The sequence below is a fragment of the Triticum aestivum genome, chromosome 1B, assembly GCF_018294505.1.
Source record: "Triticum aestivum cultivar Chinese Spring chromosome 1B, IWGSC CS RefSeq v2.1, whole genome shotgun sequence".
NCBI lineage: Eukaryota > Viridiplantae > Streptophyta > Magnoliopsida > Poales > Poaceae > Triticum > Triticum aestivum.
In genome coordinates this window covers 574,587,919-574,607,297 of record NC_057795.1, presented here as the reverse complement: position 1 = coordinate 574,607,297, position 19,379 = coordinate 574,587,919, and the positions used below count along the sequence as shown (strand labels likewise).

Here is a 19,379-nt window from a genome sequence, read left to right as displayed (position 1 = left end):
TTAGAAGTGGGTTTTTTTATTTCCATGCCCCTTAGCTCTATGCATTCAAAAACCACATCCATCACTAGTATATCAATGTATTAGATTTGTACACACATTGATCAAAAACCCCAATATGACATTCAAATAACACATTGATCATTGGTCATGCACACACATTGAAGAACAGAGCTAATATAACTACATATTGTGGAAAAATTTATATACTAATGAATCAAATTTATATACTAATGAATCAAAAACCCCAATATGACAAATTTACACACATTGAATCAAATTTATAACTTCTTAGTCAATGGATTCCATTTGGGCATATGACATTCAAAACCCCAATCTAAGAAGCATCCAAAAACATCTAGCATTAAAACCCCCAATCTGTGAGCACTAAAAACAAATCTAATAAGCATCATAGCATTAAAAACCCCAATATGTTCACAACATCAAGCACTTTTGCAACGAATTTATCCAAATCTAAAAACCCCAATCATTGCAGCACCTAAAATCATAGTTCACAACATAGCATTTTTGCAACGAATTTATCCAACAAACCCTAGTCCAAAAACCCCGTCCCCCAACCCATACCCTACAGAAAACCCCGGCCCATCTGTCAAACCAACTACTCTAACCATCTGAACTACCGTATGAATCACAATCTAACCAATGCAACTAGGGAGAAATTAACTCTACAAGCTAAGCAAGTGCAAATACCTGCTCCTCCACAGCAGGCGGCGCAACGGGGGCATCTGGATTGACTGCGCCGCTCGACGCCTTCACCTTCTGTAGTGCTGAGCAGAGCCCGCCACATCCGCAGCAGTTGCGAGTTTCCCTGCACCGCCATGGACGCTTCCTACATCCGCGGTCACCGTGCCTGGACCCTGCAGCTCCACCACATCTCCAGCCGCTGCGCCGGCGTCGCCATGAGCGTCGGCCATCTTACAAAGGGAGGAGATGAAGGTGAGGAAGAGGATGCGGTGGGGGAGAGTGAGACGATGCGGTGGAGGCAGTGGAGGAGAGCGAGACGACACCGGTGGGGGAGAGGAAGACGATGCGATAGGGAGGGGATTTGGGTGAAAATGGTAGGGGCGATGGAGGTGGTTACCCTCTTTATATGATGGGACGTTTCGGGCATGTCCATGGACACACGTGCTACCCCACGACCATGGTCTCGCATGCGCCCATGTATACGTGGCCCCACTCGTCAGCTAACGGTCAAAGGCATTGACCCGACGGCAACGTCCGTTATAACCTGTTCTGAGGGTTTCGGGCAAGGGAGTGGGGAAAAGTGAGCAAAAGTTAACAGAGTGGGGATGAATGAGTAGAGCTAAGGAACCAGGGGCACAGAAATAAAAATCCCTTTTCCTTTCCTAGGTCTGGAGGCCTAGAGGTGGGGTCGCTGTCCCCTTGTGGGCTGGTGTGCCCCCCTCGTTTGGCCCATATGGCCCAATAACCTCCCGGGGCCTCCTGGGACCCCTTCCAGTGATCCGATGAATACCCGGTACATTCAGAAACCTTTACGGTGACCAAATAGCATCGTCCTATATATCAATCTTTACCTCCGTACCAATCCAGAGCTCCTTCTCGTGCCCATGATCTCATCCAGGACTCCAAACAACATTCGGTCACCAACTCACATAACTCATACAATATTATATCATCAACGAACATTAAGTGTGCGGACCCTACGGGTTCGAGAATGATGTAGACATGACCAAGATGCCTCTCCGGTCAATAACCAATAGCGGGACCTAGATGCCCATATTGGTTCCTACATATTCTATGAAGATCTTTATCAGTCGAACCTTTATGACAACATAAATTGTTCCCTTTGTCTGTCGGTACGTTACTTGCCCGAGATTTGATCATTAGTATCTCCATACCTAGTTCAATCTCGTTACTGGCAAGTCTCTTTACTCATTCCATAATACATCATCTCATAAACAACTCCTTAGTCACTTTGCTTGCAAGCTTCTTGTGATGTATATTACTGAGAGGGCCTAGAGAAACCTCTCTGATACACAGAGTGACAAATCCAATCTCGATTCACGCCAACTCAACAGACACCTTAGGAGATACTTGTAGAGCATCTTTATGATCACCCAGTTATGTTGTGACGTTTGATAGCACACAAGATATTCCTATGATATCCGGGAGTTGCATGATCTCATGGTCGAAGGAACATGTATTTGACATTAAGAAAGCAGTAGCAATAAACTGAATGATCATATGCGAAGCTAACGGATGAGTATTGTCCATCACATCATTCTCCTAATGATGTGATCCCATTATCAAATGACAACTCACGTCTATGGTTAGGAAACCATAGCCATCTTCTGATCAACGAGCCAGCTAGTCTAGTAGAGGCTCATTAGGGACACGGTATTTGTTTATGTATCCACACATGTATTTAAGTTTCCAGTCAATACAATTCTAGCATGAATAATAAACCTTTATCATGAAAGGAAATATAATAACAACAACTTTATTATTGCCTCTAGGGCATATTTCCATCAGTCTCCCACTTGCACTGGAGTCAATAATCTAGATTACATAGTAATGACTCTAACACCCATGGAGTCTTGGTGCTGATCATGTTTTGCCGAGGAAAAGGTTTAGTGAATGGGTCTACTAAATTCAGATCTGTATGTATTTTTCAAATTTCTATGTCTCCATCCTTGGCCTTTTCATGAATGGAGTTGAAGCGTCTCTTAATGTGTTTGGTTCTCTTATGAAACCTAGATTCCTTCGCCAAGGAAATTTCTCCAGTGTTGTCACAAAGGATTTTCATTGGACCCGATGCATTGGGTATTACACCCAGATCGGACATGAACTCCTTCATGCGCTGCTTCCAAAGAAGCTATGTACTCCGCTTCACACGTAGACCCCGCCACGACGCTCTACTTGGAATTGCACTAACTGATAGCTAGCTCCACCATTCAATATAAATATGTATCCGGTTTGTGACTTAGAGTCATCTGGATCAGTATCGAAGCTAGCATCGATGTAACCTTTTATGATGAGCTCTTCATCACCTCCATAAACGAGAAACATATCCTTGGTCCTTTTCAGGTACTTTAGGATGTTCTTGGCCACTGTCTAGTGATTCAGTCCTGGATTACTTTGGCACCTCTCTGCCATACTTATGGCAAGGCACACATCAGGTGTGGCATACATTATAGAACCTATGGCCGAGGCATAGGTAATGACTTTCATTCTCTCTCTATCTTCTGCCGTGGTCGGGCTTCGAGTCTGACTCAATTTTACATGTTGCAACACAGGCAAGAACCCTTTCTTTGACTGGTCCATTTTGTACTTCTTCAGAACCTTGTCAAGGTATGTGCTTTGAGATTTTTTTTCATTAAGATTATCACCCTCCAAATTATGGGAACTCCTACTAACTAAAGTTGACTCGTCTTTAGTTCCCTTTTCATCAAGTTTTAAATTGCTAAAAAAAGAATCAATATATGAAACACCAATCATTTTAATATCCTCATCATTACTACGATAAAAATCGGGAGGAGTCGCTTTTTCTAAAAAAATCTCATTTAGCTCTCAGCATGGCGGTTCTTTTGTTACTCTTATCCATGGAGACATGTAAAGCTTTAATTGATTCACTAATGTCAATTTTGGGTGGAAAATACCAGTCAAAAAAATTGGGTAAAAAAAATTTAGTCTTAAGATTTTCCACATCATGAATAATACTATAAATGCTCCTAGACATATCATCAATTTTACTCAACTTTTCTTCTATCGTAGTGTTGAAAACTTTCTGAGCATTAATAAATTCCTTAATATTGCTTTCAAGATCAGAAGGCATCCTATTATTATTATAAGAATTACCATAAGGATTGCCATAATATTAGAGGAATTCTCAGGAAACGGGCTAGCGTTGAAATTACCTCTATAAGCATTGTTATTAAAATTGTTTCGCGAGAGAAAATTCACATCTACGGGATCATCATTTTGCTCAATCAAAGTAGACACTGGCACATCATTACGATCAATATTGACATTTTTACTATCAATCAATTTCATAAGCGCGTCAACTTTATCACTCAAAGTACTAATTTCTTCAATAATATTCACCTTTTTAGTAGTAGGAGTTCTTTCGGTATTCCATTTTGAATAATTTGCCATAATATTATCAAGAAATTTAGTAACTTTTCCAAAAGTAATTTCCATAAAAATACCACCTGCGGCGGAATCTAAAAGATTTCTAGAAACAAAATTCAATCCCGCATAATTTTTTTGTATGATCATCCCTAAATTTAAACCATGCGTAGGGCAATTTCTTATCATTAATTTCATCCTCTCCCAAGATTGGGTAACATGTTCATGATCAAGTTGCTTAAAATTGATAATTTGATTTCTAAGAGAAATATTTTTCGCGGGAGGAAAATACTTAGTATTAAAAGCATCTTTACACTTATTCCAAGAATCAATACTATTTTGTGGTAAATATGAGAACCAAATTTCAGCACGATCCCGCAATGAGAACGGGAATAATCTTAATTTCACAATATCATTATCCACATCTTTTTTCTTTTGCATATCACACAATTCTACGAAAGTGTTAAGATGGGATGCGACATCTTCATTAGGACTATCGGAAAAATGATCTTTCATGACAAGATTTAGCAAAGCGGCATTAATATCACAAGTCTCCGCACTAGTGGCGGGAGGAGCAATCGGGAATACTAATAAAATCATTATTATTAGTATTGGCAAAATCACACAATTTTGTGTTTGAGACATCGTGACTACGCAAACAAGATAGCAAACAAGCAAACGAGAAAAAGGCAAACGGAAAATATTTTTCGTATTTTTGTAAAAATGTTGTAGAAGTTGGGGAGATGAAAATTAGAGGAAAATGGCAACTAAAGTAAATGCAAGGACATAAGAATTTGTGCAAAGGTACTTGATAGATGTTGATGATGTCTCCCCAGCAATGGCGCCAGAAATTCTACCTACTACTTGTAGCTTGTGTTGGTATTTTCCCGAAGAGGAAGCGATGATGCAGCACAGTAGAGATAAGTATTTTCCTCAATTATGAAACCAGGGTTATCGAACCAGTAGGAGAATCACACAACACCTCGTTGGCAGCACTTACACACAAACAACAAATCCTTGCACACAACGCAAACAAGGGGTTGTCAATCCCTTGGCAGTAAATTACAAGATTAAATGGTATATGATAGATTGAAACAAAAATACAAAATAAAATAAATAAATAAAGATGGAAACAATATTTTTAGGGTTTTAGTAATATGAGATAGATAGACCCGGGGGCCATAGGTTTCACTAGAGGCTTCTCTCGAGAAAATAGCATATGCTTGATAGACAAATTACTGTTGGGCAATTGATAGAAAAGCAAATAATCATGACAATATCCAAGGCAATGATCATGTATATATGCGTCATGTCCAAGATTAGTAGACCGACTCCTGCCTGCATCCACTACTATTACTCCACACATCGACCGCTACACAACATGTTTCTAGTGTATTAAGTCCATAAAGGAACGGAGTAATGCCTTAAGAACACTGGCACGACGTAGACAAGATAAACTCACGTATGAATAAACCCATCTTTTAACCCTTAGTAGCAACGACATACGTGTCAGGTCCCTTTCTGTCATTGGGATTGAGCACCGCAAGATCAAACCCACTACAAAGCGCCTCTTCCCATGGCAAGAAAAATCATTCTAGTTGGCCAAACCAAATCAATAGATCAGAGAAGAAAGACAAGGCTATAATAATCATGCATAAAAGAGTGCAGCAAAGACTCAAATAATTTCATGAATAATCTGATCATAAACTCACAATTCATCGAATCCCAACAAACACACCGCAAAAAGTGATTACACCGGATAGAACTCCAAGAACATCAAAGAGAACATTGTATTGAAGATCAAGAAGAGAGAAGAAACCATCTAGCTACTACCTATGGAACCGAAGGTGTGTAGTAAACTACTCACGCATCATCGGAAGGGCAACAAGGTTGATGTAGAGCCCCTCCGTGATCAATTCCCCCTCCGGCAGAGTACCAAAGAAGGCCTCCAGATAGGATCTCTCTGGAACAGAAACTTGCGACACCGAAAAAAGTATTTCATGGACTTCCCTGAGGGTTTCGGATTTTTTGTGAATTTATAGTGGAGGAATTAGGTCAAATGGAGTTCTGTGGGCCCCACGAGGCACCAGGGCGCGCCTGGAAAAGTTTCATGGCATTTGGACTTCGTTTAGTATTGATTTTCTGTAAAACAAAAACAGGGCAAAAAATAACAACTCACAGTTAATTGGTTAGTTTCCAAAAATGATAGGTAATTGTTGTAAATGATTGTAAAAACATTCAAGATTGATAATATAATAGCATGGAACAATCAAAATTATAGATACATTGTAGACGTATCACGCGTCCACCGCTGACGCCTCCCACTGCCCTTGACCGCCCGCCGTCGCAGGTTGCAGATCCTGGCCACCGCCTCCCCGCAACACTGCCGTTGAATGGCCGGTGCGGAACGCCGCCGCTTCGATCCGATCTATGGCCGAGGAGATCCGCCGCCGCTGCCACGCCACACGGGCTTTGCCAGGCGATGCCCCCGGCAGCGGCGACGGGAGGGAGGAGCTTGGCGCGGAGGAGTCCTCGAGCCGGCCGGCCGGGGTTACCCCGGTGCAACCCGGCTACCGGTCAAACAAGAAAATTCCAAAGCTTTACATGTCTCTTCACTGCTAGCATCTTCCATGACATTGATTTCCCAAGACAAGTAGGCTGCATTCATCCATGGTCATGTGTTGTAAAAAAAAATCAAGAAAAAATAATAAAACACTATGCGATACTAGTTAATACTCCCTCTGTCCCGGAAAGGTTATCTTAGATTTATCTTTTACGTATATACCTAACACTAAAATGTGTTTAGATACTATATCTTGACAAATCTAAGACAACCTTTTCGGGGCGGATGTAGTACGACGCTATTTGAATGAAAACTTAACGGTCTTCTTGCACCATCGTCGTCCTGCACCATGACATAAATCTCACTCCTGTCGGCACTTTGGTTGCTTCCATGACAATACCTCCACCACGTCACACAACCTAAACAACAGTATTTCCAAGGCACAAATATGCAACTAGGCCGGTGCTGCTTTATTAATTATCGCCTAGTAGCTAATAGTCTGAGCACAATTTGTCATGTCAGATTAAACATATCCAACGACTTGCCAAAGTCTGACCGATGAGAACCGTTTGAACTTTTGCTGCTGCTTGTAAAAACATACACAAGACTACTATTGTGATTAAAAACTCAACATGATATGACCTCACTACCGTCGGCACTTTGGTAGCTTCCACGACAGTACCGCCACCACGTCACACAAACTACCTCTTGTGGAAAAACCAGTTTTTAATAAGAGAAAAAGATCAACGGGAAATCGCTAGACACGACCGATTTGTTTGTTTGAGAATATCACTCTCCATGTCACCTTCATATAATCATATGCACTCTACTACTCCTAAGTGAAGCAATCTTCAACGACATTGCATTCCTAAGTGAAGCCTACTTTCATCCATGGTGATGTATAGTAAAAAATCGATCTTGAGCCCTAAATATTGGGCGCTATTCGATTTTGTACCAGATACTACTATAACACTATTTGATTTTGTACCATTAAAAATGGATCCATGCTACAAGTTTACATAATTTGTTATCAACAAACTTAATAGAGTCTCATTGAGCACTGTACACACATAATCAGAACATCATTTATTTTCTTTAACATATTGAGGAAGGAGTAATTGTGTGCATATTTCTGGTCAAGATATGTGCGTTGGAAGAATATGCATGTTCACATTGGAGAATATGTACATTGACACAAATCGCGTATTCACATGGGAGAATATTTCCATTGACGTGTTGAATGTTTCACATGGGAAAATAATTCCGCGTGTTCACATCTCTGCTACTTAAAAAAAAAAGAATAACGTTCCCTTTCGGCCTGGCAGAGTGTTTCGTCACCTCTTCGCTGGCTCTCCCTCCTGATCGTCCCACTCCAACAATTTTTTTCATCCAACCCTCCAATCCACCAGTTTTTTTTTCATCCCATTTTTTCGCTCACTCTTTCTCCACCACCAGCTTAAGTGGCTATTTTTTTTAAAATAATACATTTTTTAATTAATTTATAAGAAATAATACACCGTTTTGATATTTTTGACAAATAACATGGCATCATCTTTCCGGAGGACGACTGGGCCTAATCGTCGTCCTGGAGGACGATTAGTGTCCAGTCGGCTCAGTCGTCTGAAGGTGGGCCTCTAGTCGTCCTCCAGGAAGACGATTAGCTCCAGTCGTCCACCAGAAAGACGATTAGCTCCAGTCGTCCACCAGGAAGACGATTAGTTTCAGTCGTTCACCAGGAAGATGATTAGTTCTAGTCGTCCTCCATGTAGATGATTAGTTCCTAGCCTGGACTTTTTCATAACCGTGTTCCCGGGAACCCTTTGCCGCCATCTTCTCTCCCGCCAAACCTGCCTTTCCCGCCAACCTGCCTTTCCCGCCATCTTCTTTCCCACGAACCCTGCTGTTCCCGCCATCGTCTTTCTCGCCAACCCTTATGTTCCCACCAACTTCTTTCCCGACACCCCTTTTGTTCCCGCCATATTCTTTCCCGTCATATTTCTCTACTCGACTTATAAAACCCCCCTCCCATACAGAAAGGGTTGGTAAGCAGTGCATTGTAATCTTGTCAAGATGCCCCATACTCATTATCCTTTCGATCGTTTCCAACCGAGTATGTCGCAATGTCTTCTGAGGTTAGCCAGCAATTTCGAGATAGACAAATGTCCATGCCATGAACTAATCATCTTCCTGGTGGACGACTGGAACTAATCGTCTTCCTGGTGGACGACTGGAGCTAATTGTCTTCCTGGAAGACGATTAGGTCCAGTCGTCCTCTAGGAAGACGATTATGTCCAGTCGTCCTTCAGGAAGATGATGTCATATTATTTGTCAAAAATATCAAAACTGTATATTATTTCTGAAAATTAATAAAAAACTGTATTATCGCCCATTACATGTGCAAGAAAAGCCCTAGCAGCCCTTTCCGGCGCCTCCTCCTTGCGACGGTGTCGACCACGTCAGTGGCCCCTCCGCCCTGCTCGCCATGCGCTAGCGCCGGGTTTGGATCTCCATACCGCTCATCCTCCTTCACACCCACCTCACGAGTAACTATGGAGATTGCCGACTGTCACTGTTTGCGGGTGACTAGCCATGCACTCTAGGCCCTTCCACTGCTTTCACCTCATCTTCATCCCTATGGACGCGGGGCGGCTCCGACGGCGGAGCTCAGGTATCCTCTAGACCAATGGAGTATGAGGTGGACATCTTTCTCTCTTGCTTATTTGAGCAGTCGGTGAGCTCCCAGTAGACGGATGTGGACCAACTGGACTCAATTCCGATGCTTGTCATGTTATAGATGACCGGAGAGGATGGGAGGGGTGGTGGTGGAGTGGAGCGGACTGAAAGTGGAGTTGGGTGAGACAAATGGCTAGGGTTCTATCCGGGATGCGGATAGGGACCAGTCTGACATGGCGGAGGAAACCGGGCCGCACCAAATCCGCCACGTACGAGTTGGATATGGATTATGGAGTGACAGACAACCCAAACATTTGAGCTAGGCATAAAGGTTATGTTGACGTTTTTTGTTCGGGCTGTTCGCCCGGATATATGGTTAAAAGACGAAGGATGCTCTAGTGACACCGTACATTCTACTTCTGCTAAGTCGATGTCCAGGCTAAAGATCAATTTCGAAAATATTAGTGAACTTGGACTTGACTTGGGATCGTGGAGGGTATCTTCATTAAGGAACATATTCATGACTTTTACAAAATGATTAGATTTTTGCAGCTATGGAGACCTTGAGACGGTCATTGCGCGTCTTCCTAGTCGTTTCGTTTTTTGCCATTATGCTTGTTATCATTTTGCTCCCACGCAAGTTAAATAACACACCCGTCCGTGCATTGAACTGGCAAGGCTTGGCTGCTTTGACTGCAATCAAGTTGGCCAGTGGTCACCTGCAATGCACCAGTCTGCCCCAAGGAGAGTCAAGTGGCCGAGGCAGTTTTTCAAGGCAATATTCTGTTTTCGGTGAGGAGCATGTGGGCGTACGTGTCGTGTGCAAACAGCTTATATAAGTTGATTCCTTTGGCATTCTTCCATTCATCCCTAGCTAGTTCTATCACATCAGATAGAGAAGTTACTAGAGCACCATGACTACGCCCAGCTCGCATTTCCAATCACGTTTGCTGGTGCTCCTGCCAGTGACCCTACTAGCCATCCTCGCTGCCGCGGCGAAGGGGGTTGCCGCCACAAGTGCGGTGACATAGACATTCCCTTTCCTTTCGGCGTCGGCGTTGACCCCGGCTGCTTCCGCGATGGCTTCGAGGTCTTGTGCGACGACTCCTCCATCCCACCTCGCGCTTTCCTTGCTGACAACAGGACACGCAGGTACGTGAGGGAGGGCACCGATCAGTATTCGCCGTCGCCATTCGAGCTCCTGAGCATATCAGTTGCCACGAGCGAGGCACGAGCATACGCTGCGGTCTCGTACAACTGCAGCACAAATCAAAATCACAGCTTGTCCCAGAAAATTTCTTTCTCCGACTCGCCGTTCGCCGTGTCGCCGACGCGTAATGTTCTCATCGGCGTCGGCTTTAAAGCCCAGCCTTTAGTGACAATACTGCCGCCAGTTAGGCCACCTGGAGTATCGAGTTTCGGCCCTTTGTTGCCGCTGCATGTGCCGGGCAATGTGCTTGAGTTCTCTTGCAGTGCACAACTCCCCTACTGGTTGACCGCCACGAACGGGTCGTGCACGGGGCGGGGTTGCTGCGAGGGCAGCTTCGCGCCCGATGGCGGCCCCGGCAAGCATTTCAGTTTGTCCGTCAATGCCGAGGACTACGCTGACTGGAAAGCCAACCCGTGCTCCTATGCCATGCTGCTGGAGAGGTCATGGTACAACTTCTCTACGCCCGACATGCTCGGCAACAAGACGCTTTCTCAAAGGTTCCCCCGGGGTATCCCTCTCGTGCTCGACTTCGCCGCCGAGAGAGGTTCCTGTCCGGCGGAAGGACAGCCGCTGCCTCCGGATTACGCCTGCGTCAGTGCCAAAAGCTCTTGCGCCAACGCAACAAATACATATACTCCTGGCTATATCTGCAAGTGCTGGGATCATTACGATGGCAACCCTTACGTCGCTCACGGATGCCAAGGTACATATATTTTCCATTACTCCTACATACATATTCAAGAAATTGTCTATTTGTTAACTCCCCCAAGTGTTGATTCCTCCAAGTGTTACCAATTTGTTAACTCTCCCAAGTGTTGACTCTTCAGACATTGATGAGTGCAAGCATCCGGAAGTGTATAACTGCACAAGTGGCGGGATCTGCAAAAACAGGCTAGGAGGCTATGACTGTCCATGCGCATTTGGAATGGTAGGCGACGGCAAAGAGGGAACCTGCAGAGATATATTCCCTCTAGCAGCAAAGGCGACTGTGGGTAAGTACTAAGCTGTATCCTCTAACCAACATAGAACCACATGTATGACATAGGAACTGCTTCTACATGTCTTGATGGACACAAGCTGCATATATAATTGTCTAAACACTTCTGCTTCGGTACACCCCCCTTAAATACATCAAAGGCTGAGATTCACCCATACCCCTTCGCTGCCAGGGGCACGATCGTCATAAGTAAAACAAATTGCCCCTGCGCGTCGGCGGCGATACCCCGCGCGCCCGTGTATACGCGGCTGCGGGACGAGCCGAGCCGCTTGGCAATCGTGAGGGCGCGAGCCGAGCCGAGCAGTTGGCAGCCGTGAGGGCGTGTTTTTTAAAAAAAAAGTTGGCACGGACGGCCGTGCCGTCGTGCATTAACTGCTTTGCAGTTTTGGCGGCGCGCATGCAGGCGCCGACTGCTCGCGGCAGATCTCGTGCCGCCCGCGCCCTCCACTGCCGCGCGTGCGGGCGACCGCGCGCCTGCCGCTAGCATGGTAGCCTCGTAGTCCGCGTCGTCCACTGCCAAGCGTGCGGGCAACCGGGCGCCTGCCGCCAGCATGGTAGCCTTGTAGTCCGCGCCGCCCACTACCGCGCGTGCGGCGACCGGGCGCCTGCCGCCAGCCTTCCGTCTCGGGCCGGCAGTTGACGCGACCGGTCGGCTGCCGACGCTGCGGCGACCGCCCGCACGGCACCGACGCTTCCACTGCCGCGCCTGCCGTCCTCGCGCCTTCCCACGCCACCGATCCCTCGCCTGCCGCACCGCACCTTCACACGCCGCCGCTGCCTCGCTTTCACACGCCACCGCGGTCGCGCGTGCCGCCAGCCGCCCGCCTCTTCCTCGGGGCGCACGTCACAGACGGCTCGCCCGCCCACCTCCCTCCCCCGCCGTCTATAAAAGGCCGCACCAGCCCTCACCACGCCGTGCCATCTTCCTCGCCCCGCCCATCTCCCTTCCTCTCCTCGCCCGCCCATCTCCCTCTCCTTGCCGGCAATGTCTTCCAGCGACTCCGACGAGGGCGCGTGGCCGACCGGCGTTTGGCCGCTGAGCCTCACCGTCGGCGACACGGAGGATCTGGCCCGGTTCGGCGTGATGGTGCCGCCGGCAGCCAAAGTGCCGCGGCCGTGGCGAATCGGGGCGGACGGCATTCCCACCATGGGACCGCCGCCGACGAGGCAGCAGCTCCACGCGTTGCCTGGCGGCCGCTACAACCGGAGGGCCCGGCGCAGGTGGTGGCACGGGAAGAACTTCGACATCGTCCTCGGCGCGTTCAGGGATGCGGCGGCCGGCCGCACCGTCGGGGACATTACCGGCGAGGCCGGCACTTCTCGTGGTCGCCGCCGCCATGGCCCACCTCCAGCCGCCCCCACTGCCCTGGCACAGCAGGCGCCCCCTGACCCGGCGCTGGTCGAGATCCCGCCGGCGCAGGCCGCCCTCGCGCAAGACGAAGACCCCGACGACACGCCAGGGCTACTTGCGATGCTGGCCCAGTCGGCAGAGGAGGCGGCGGCGGTGGCCACTCGTGAGGAACGAGAGCGGCTGGCGGCCATAGCGGCGGTGCAGGAGCAGCAGGCGTGGGAAGACAACTGGTGGGATTTTAGCGACGATGACGACGACGACGATGGCGGCGACGGCGGCGAAGGAGAGGCCGGCAGTATGGCGCCGGTCGTCGACCTCACCGGCGCCAGCGACGACGAGTAGTCTAGTTTTAGGGTTTTTATTTAAATTTTGGTCTAAATTATGTAAGAGCAGTGCTCGGTTATGTTTACTGTTATGTAAGGTAGTTTGAATTATGAATGAACTAGGAATGGCTTATCTGGAAAAAAACGTATGTTTAATTTGATGTTAGTCGTGCAACTTTAAAAAATAAACGGAAACATGCATTTCAACGTTACGAGAAAATTCAGTGCTCGATTACGCGTGCATGGGGCCTTCACTCATACTCGAACGGTCTCTGAAAAATTCTTAAAGCGATAAAAAAGCCAGAAAACTTTTCATGCATCCTAATGATGATGGTGGAACAGTATAAAAAATGTGGGTACATTTGAAGGCTGTCGGAAAAAACTCCTTTCAGACGGGGCCTTCGGTCCTGCCCAAACGGGTTCTGGAGAAGGAGGCCAACTTGTCGACATATTCGGAAAAATTATAGAACATTCATAAAGCGATGAAAAATACAAAAGACTTGGCATGCATCCTACTGATAATGGTGGAACACTATAAGAAAAATTTATAGAAGGAAAAAACTAATTATAAAAAAAATTATAGAAGGAAAAAAAACAATGGTAAAAAAATGCCTACTGTGCTTGCAGGCCACAACTGCGCTTAATCGGTCCGGCCCGATCAAGCCGGGTAGCGAAAGGGCCGCCCTTTCGGCCCAGCTACGGCCTGCAGCACAGACCAACGAGGCAGAGGCGGAGCGGGGCGGGAATCAGAGGAGTTCGAAACGGTGGTAGGAGCTTGGTATATAAGTAGGTCGCGGCGTGGTTCGGCGGGCGAGGTGGGACTAAACTTTAGTCCTCACCCTCGCCGACCCTGCCCCCGCACCGCGCGCAGAGTCAATGGGCGGGCCCATGCGCGCCGTCGCGCATTGTCACTGTGCCGGCCAATGCACGCTGTCGAAGACTTTTTTGTTTTTTGTTTTAAAAATAATATTAATAAAACTCCATACGTAATATAGAATTGTTAACTATATTTATTATAATAATAATCAGTTGTTTATTAAAATTTATACGAAAAACTAATGAGTTTTTTATAATTAATTGCTAAAACAATAATGAGTTTTTTGATAATTAATTCATAATGAGTTTTTTTGTAGTGAATATTTTAATCAGTTATTTCTGTCAATTAGTAATTACATTTTTAATATTTATGTAATGTTAATAAATGTCTAAATAATTTTTAAAATATATGCAAAGTTTAGTACTGTAATGTGTTGCATTAACGGCTAAATGTGTTTACATAATAATAATGCATTGTTTTTTTAATTTATAAGTAAGAATAATGAGTTTTCTTATTACAATTTATAGGTAAAAATAATCAGTATTTTTCTAATATTTTATGAGTTTTGTGTAAATGCCTAACATTTTGCAGCTTATTAAAAATTATTAATTAGTTTATTGATATAACTAATAATTTGGAAACGACCGTTCATAAAAAACTGTACTTGACATAAAAAATTTAAGTACTTAAATTAAAAACAGTACTTAATACAAAATTTATTAAGTAATTATATTAAAAAGAGTACTTAATAGGGAATTTATTTCGTGTTGAAGATATACATATGAAAAATTTACTATTGTTATTTCTGCGCGAATTGACAAGCTTATATTAAAAAATAAGATAGTAATAATGTCAGTTGACTTTAGTTAAAGTCACATGACATTATTACTACCTATTTCAATAAATATCTGAAAGGCGGCTATATAAGCCAGTCCTGGCGTCCCTGGGCGCGCGAGGTGGGACAAAAAACCGCCCCTTCCACCTCTCCCCGCGCCGTGAATCGTAGAACAAAAAAAAATATTGATGAAAAAAAAAGCCCACCTGTGCTTGCACGCCGCTACTGCGCCTAATCGGTCCGGCCCGATCAAGCCGGGTAGCGAAAGGGCCGGCCTTTCGGCCCAACTACGGCCTGCAGCATAGACCAACGGGGCAGAGGCGGGGCGGGGCGGGAATCAGAGGAGTTCGAAAGGGTGGTAGGAGCTTGGTATATAAGCAGGTCGCGGCGTGGTTCGGCGGGCGAGGTGGGACTAAACTTTAGTCCTCACCCCGCCGACCCTGCCCCCGCACCGCGCGCACACTCAATGCGCCGGCCCAGGTGCGCCGTCGCGCACAGTCACTGGGCCATCGCGCTCAGTCAGTGCCCGTTGTTTTGTTTAAAAAAAATAGTATTAAGTTTTTTAGTTATTTATGCCTGGCTTATAGTATACATAAATTCTATAATTAATAAAAAACCAACTATATTACTTATAATAATAATGAGTTGTTTATTTAAATTTATACGAAAAATAATGAGTATTTTATAAGTAATTGCTAAAACAATAATGAGTTTTTCGATAATTAATTGATAATGAGTTTTTTTGTAATGAATTTTGTAATAAGTTATTTGTGTAGATTAATAATTACATGTTTAATATTTATGTATTGTTAATTAATGTCTAAAATATATTTTAAATATATGGAAACTTTTGTACTGTAATGTGTTGCATTAACGGCTAAATGTGTTTACATAATAATAATGCGTTGTTTTTTTAATTTATAAGTAAGAATAATGACTTTTTTGTAATGGGATGCAGTGGGCATGCCCATCGTAGGGCCCCACGCAAAAGTTGAACGAATTCGGACACCAAACGCACGTTGCGTCACGCCCGGTCAGTGTTTTCGGTGCGTTTCACGGAGAAAACCATAGGAAATTCATAGGGTGCCGAAAAATATGAAAACTTGCAGGCACGATGGCCCTGCCGATGAGTGCGTGTGGAAAAAGTTAGGGGTCCACCGGCTCAGTAAGAAAAGAGAACGCAGTTCGGGGCTGACATCGTTCATATCCGATCAGTGCGGGTTGCATGGGAGGCACGAGGTGGCACCCACGAAAAGTCACCCAAATTTGGGATGAAGTGGGCATGCCCATCTTAGGGCCCCACGCAAAAGTTGAACGAATTCGGACACCAAACGCACGTTGCGTCACGCCCGGTCAGTGTTTTCGGTGCGTTTCACGGAGAAAACCATAGGAAATTCATAGGGTGCCGGAAAAATATGAAAACTTGCAGGCATGATGGCCCTGCCGATGAGTGCGTGTGGAAAAAGTTAGGGGTCCACCGGCTCAGTAAGAAAAGAGAACGCAGTTCGGGGCTGACATCGTTCATATCCGATCAGTGCGGGTTGCATGGGAGGCACGAGGTGGCACCCACGAAAAGTCACCCAAATTTGGGATGCAGTGGGCATGCCCATCTTAGGGCCCCACGCAAAAGTTGAACGAATTCGGACACCAAACGCACGTTGCGTCACGCCCGGTCAGTGTTTTCGGTGCGTTTCACGGAGAAAACCATAGGAAATTCATAGGGTGCCGGAAAAATATGAAAACTTGCAGGCATGATGGCCCTGCCGATGAGTGCGTGTGGAAAAAGTTAGGGGTCCACCGGCTCAGTAAGAAAAGAGAACGCAGTTCGGGGCTGACATCGTTCATATCCGATCAGTGCGGGTTGCATGGGAGGCACGAGGTGGCACCCACGAAAAGTCACCCAAATTTGGGATGCAGTGGGCATGCCCATCTTAGGGCCCCACGCAAAAGTTGAACGAATTCGGACACCAAACGCACGTTGCGTCACGCCCGGTCAGTGTTTTCGGTGCGTTTCACAGAGAAAACCATAGGAAATTCATAGGGTGCCGGAAAAATATGAAAACTTGCAGGCATGATGGCCCTGCCGATGAGTGCGTGTGGAAAAGTTAGGGGTCCACCGGCTCAGTAAGAAAAGAGAACGCAGTTCGGGGCTGACATCGTTCATATCCGATCAGTGCGGGTTGCATGGGAGGCACGAGGTGGCACCCACGAAAAGTCACCCAAATTTGGGATGCAGTGGGCATGCCCATCTTAGGGCCCCACGCAAAAGTTGAACGAATTCGGACACCAAACGCACGTTGCGTCACGCCCGGTCAGTGTTTTCGGTGCGTTTCATGGAGAAAACCATAGGAAATTCATAGGGTGCCGGAAAAATATGAAAACTTGCAGGCATGATGGCCCTGCCGATGAGTGCGTGTGGAAAAAGTTAGGGGTCCACTGGCTCACTAAGAAAAGAGAACGCAGTTTGGGGCTAACATCGTTCATATCCGATCAGTGCGGGTTGCATGGGAGGCACGAGGTGGCACCCACGAAAAGTCACCCAAATTTGGGATGCAGTGGGCATGCCCATCTTAGGGCCCCACGCAAAAGTTGAACGAATTCGGACACCAAACGCACGTTGCGTCACGCCCGGTCAGTGTTTCTGGTGTGTTTCACGGAGAAAACCATAGGAAATTCATAGGGTGCCGGAAAAATATGAAAACTTGCAGGCATGATGGCCCTGCCGATGAGTGCGTGTGGAAAAAGTTAGGGGTCCACCGGCTCAGTAAGAAAAGAGAACGCAGTTCGGGGCTGACATCGTTCATATCCGATCAGTGCGGGTTGCATGGGAGGCACGAGGTGGCACCCACGAAAAGTCACCCAAATTTGGGATGCAGTGGGCATGCCCATCTTAGGGCCCCACGCAAAAGTTGAACGAATTCGGACACCAAACGCACGTTGCGTCACGCCCGGTCAGTGTTTTCGGTGCGTTTCACAGAAAAAACCATAGGAAATTCATAGGGTGCCGGAAAAATATGAAAACTTGCAGGCATGATGGCCCTGCCGATGAGTGCATGTGGAAAAAGTTAGGGGTCCACCGGCTCAGTAAGAAAAGAGAACGCAGTTCGGGGCTGACATCGTTCATATCCGATCAGTGCGGGTTGCATGGGAGGCACGAGGTGGCACCCACGAAAAGTCACCCAAATTTGGGATGCAGTGGGCATGCCCATCTTAGGGCCCCACGCAAAAGTTGAACGAATTCGGACACCAAACGCACGTTGCGTCACGCCCGGTCAGTGTTTTCGGTGCGTTTCACAGAGAAAACCATAGGAAATTCATATGGTGCCGGAAAAATATGAAAACTTGCAGGCATGATGGCCCTGCCGATGGTGCGTGTGGAAAAAGTTAGAGGTCCACCGGCTCAGTAAGAAAAGAGAACGCTGTTCGGGGCTGACATCGTTCATATCCGATCAGTGCGGGTTGCATGGGAGGCACGAGGTGGCACCCACGAAAAGTCACCCAAATTTGGGATGCAGTGGGAATGCCCATCATCGGGCCCCACGCAAAAGTTGAACGAATTCAGACACCAAACGCACGTTGCGTCACGCCCGGTTAGTGTTTTCGGTGCGTTTCACGGAGAAAACCATAGAAAAAAGTGTCATTTTCGCGAATTGGCGTGGGTGCTGTGGATGGTGATGGCAACATGTGGAAAAAGTGTCGTGACGTTTGACGGAGTAGAAAAAAACCATAGTTGGGAACCATATTTAAAAAAATTTGTTTTCCGTTTGAAGTTAAAAAAATAAACAAAATAAACATAATGTGACTTTACCCACTGCCGGGCAGTTCACTTCCAGACAGTGTACTGCCAAGCAGTTAAGTAAATCCATATCACAATATAAGATATGATCATGCATGGACTACCGGAGGCGGCTATATAAACTGGTGTGGACATTGACGGGGTCATGTACCTAGGGTAGGGTCACAGACCTGATCTAAGTACCCTGCCCAAGGACACCCTTAGAAGAGGTCACCTTCCAGTCGACCAACGATGGATTCACTCGACTGACTTGAAGGACTCGACCACGAAGACTCACTCGACTACCAGGAGGTCAAAAGGCACTGTGCACTGCAACGGCCTGTAGTTAAGTAGACTTTATGATAGTTAAGACACTTTATGTGGGACGTTACCAGTAACGCCCCGGACTAAATACACCTTAAACCCTTCATTACGTGGGCTGGCTGGGGTCCTGGCGCACTCTATATAAGCCACACCCCTCCACAGGCAGAAGGGTTCGGCACCCTGTAACTCATATACACATAATCCACTCGACCGCCTCCGGGCTCCGAGACGTAGGGCTTTTACTTCCTCCGAGAAGGGCCTGAACTCGTACATCTCTTGTGTTTACAACCTCTCCATAGCTAGGACCTTGCCTCTCCATACCTACCCCCCACTCTACTGTCAGACTTAGAACCACGACAGTTGGCGCCCACCGTGGGGCAGGTGTTTTAGCAATTTTGTGGAGA

General features: G+C 46.3%; 1 pseudogene; it reads left to right on the top strand.

The window, feature by feature from the left end:
• The first annotated feature begins 836 nt into the window (after positions 1–836).
• Positions 837–19,379, top strand: part of LOC123080014 (wall-associated receptor kinase 1-like) — a 44,680-nt pseudogene continuing 26,137 nt past the window's right edge.